A 2612-nucleotide genomic window follows, 5' to 3' on the forward strand; every position below is an offset into this window, starting at 1 on the left:
TCCTTGGCTTCTCAGCAGCCCTCATTGTCCGCCATATTCAGAGAGTCCGGTTTTATCCCATGCTTTTTCAGTCGCAGTCCAGCTGGCCTTGGTGAGCTCACAATAGATCAGCCCCACTGTCTCCGTGGGTGGGTGCACCCCTCGTGGTCCTGACTTCTTTGCTCATATTTTCCCTCCTTCTGCTCCTCCTTGGGACTTTGGGAGCTCAGTCCGGTGCTCCAGTGTGGGTCGCTGTCTCTATCTCCATCCATCTCCAGATGAAGGTTCTATGGTGATATGCAAGATATTCATCAGTATGGCTATAGGATAAGGTCATTTCAGGTTCTCTGTCCTCAGCTGCCCCAGGAACTAACTGGGGACATCGCCCTGGGCACCTGGGAGCACCAATAATCACACAACATACCCAAATTTATAGGACACAATGAAAGCAGTGTTCAGAAGAAAGTTCATAACACTAGACAACTACATAAAGAAGCTGGATAAATCCCACACTAGTGAATTAACAGAACATTTGAAAACTTTAGAACAAAATGAAGCAGACTCACCTAAGAGAACTAGGTTGCACGAAATAATCAAAGTGAGAGTTGAAATGAACAAAATAGAAACAAAAAAAATACAAAGAATCAATGAGACAAAGAGCTAGTTATTCGAGAAATCAACAAAATAGAAAACCTTTATCCAAACTAAGCAAAGGCAGAGAGAATATCCAAATGAACAAAATCAGAAATGAAAAGAAGGACATGACAACAGACATGGAGGAAATACAGAGACTCATCAGATCATATGTCGAAAACATGTACTCAACAAAATTGGAAAACTTAAAGGAAATGGACAACGTTCTGGATAAATATCACTTACCAAAATTAAATCAAGACCAGAGAAGCAAATTAAACAGACCTATAACTGCTGAAGAAATAGAAATAGTCATAAAAATCTCCCAACCAAAAAAGCCCAAGACCAGATGATTTCAGCTCAGAATTCTACAAGACTTTCAAAGAACTAATACCAATGCTCCTCATACTATTCCACACAATAGAAACAGAAGAAACACTGCCAAACCCTTTTTATGAAGCTACAATTACGTTGATACCCAAACCACAGAAAGACATTACAAAAAAGAGAATTACAGACCAATCTCACTCATGAACAATGATGCAAAAATACTAAATAAAATATTGCCAAATTGAATCCAAGAACATATCAGAACAATCATCCACCATCATCAAGTCAGCTTCATCCCAGAGATGCAGGGATGGTTCAACATATAAAAGTCTGTCAACGTAATAGACCATATAAACAAGCTGAAAAATAAAAACCTCATGATCATCTTATTAGATGCCAAAAAGGCTTTTGACAAAATACAATATCCCTTCATGATAAAGTTCTTGGAGAGAGCAGGGATACAAGGAACATACCTAAACATAATTAAGGCAAAATACAGCAAGCCAACAGCCAACATCAAACTAAATGGAGAGAAACTCTCAGTGAATCCACTGAAATCAGGGGCAAGACAAGGTTGTCCACTCTCTCCATATCTATTCAATAGTTCTTGATGTCCTAGCTAGAGCAATAAAACACCAAAAGGAGATCAAGGAGATACAAATTGGAAAAGAAGAAGTCAAATTCTCACTGCTGATATGATAGTTTACATAAATGATCCCAAAAATTCTAGCAAGGAACTTCTACATAATCACTTTCAGCGATGTAGCAGGAAACAAGATTAACTCAAATCAGTAGCCCTCACGTACACAGATAATAAAAGGGCTGGAGAAAAATTCAGAGAATCTACCCCCTTCACAATAGCCACAAATAACATATAATATCTCGGAGTAACACTAACCAAACAAGTGGAAGACTTGTATGACAAGAACTTTAAATCTTTGAAGAAAGAAACTGAAAAAGACACCAGAAAGTGGAAAGATCTTCCATGCTCTTGGGTAGGTAGAATTAACACTGCAAAAATGGCAATCTTACCAAAAGCCCATCAAAATCCTGGCAAAATTCTTCAATGACATCAAAAGTGTTTCAGATTTCTAATGCACTTTTACAGTTTCCATCTGAGCCCATCATAGCTGCATAAAAGATTTAATTCCTCTAATTATTATGTTGTGTTTGTATGTATAGGTATGTATACATGTATGTGTATGTGGTATAGGATGTGTTTGTGTGTGTGCACATACACAGATGGATGTGCAGTCGCACGTGTGGATGAAGATATTGTACGTCCTCCTCAATTACTCCCCACTTTATCTTTTGAGACAGGATCTCCACTGACCCTGGAGCTCCCTGATGTGACTGGGACACCTGGACAGTGACCTCCAGGAATCCTGTGCCCCTGCTTCTCCAGGGCTGGGAATGCAGATGTGCACTGCTGTGCCCCACATTAGCATAGGTACTAGGAATCCAAACGCAGGTCCTTTGCTTGTACAGCAAACGCTTTGCCCATGTAGTGTCTCCTTGCTACTATTTTCCCTAACGTAAAGAGGACATTTAAAAGATATTAGGCATTATTAGGGTCATGATAATTTCTGTGACTAATGTTCTTCACAGTAGTACATGATTTTTTCAATTTTAGTTCAAAGTCCTTGAATCTTTTACTTAGGAAAAGAAGA

Source organism: Alexandromys fortis, unplaced genomic scaffold, assembly GCF_014885135.2.
Source record: "Alexandromys fortis isolate MF-2015 unplaced genomic scaffold, M_Fortis_MF-2015_v1.1 scaffold_74, whole genome shotgun sequence".
Classification (NCBI taxonomy): Eukaryota; Metazoa; Chordata; class Mammalia; order Rodentia; family Cricetidae; genus Alexandromys; species Alexandromys fortis.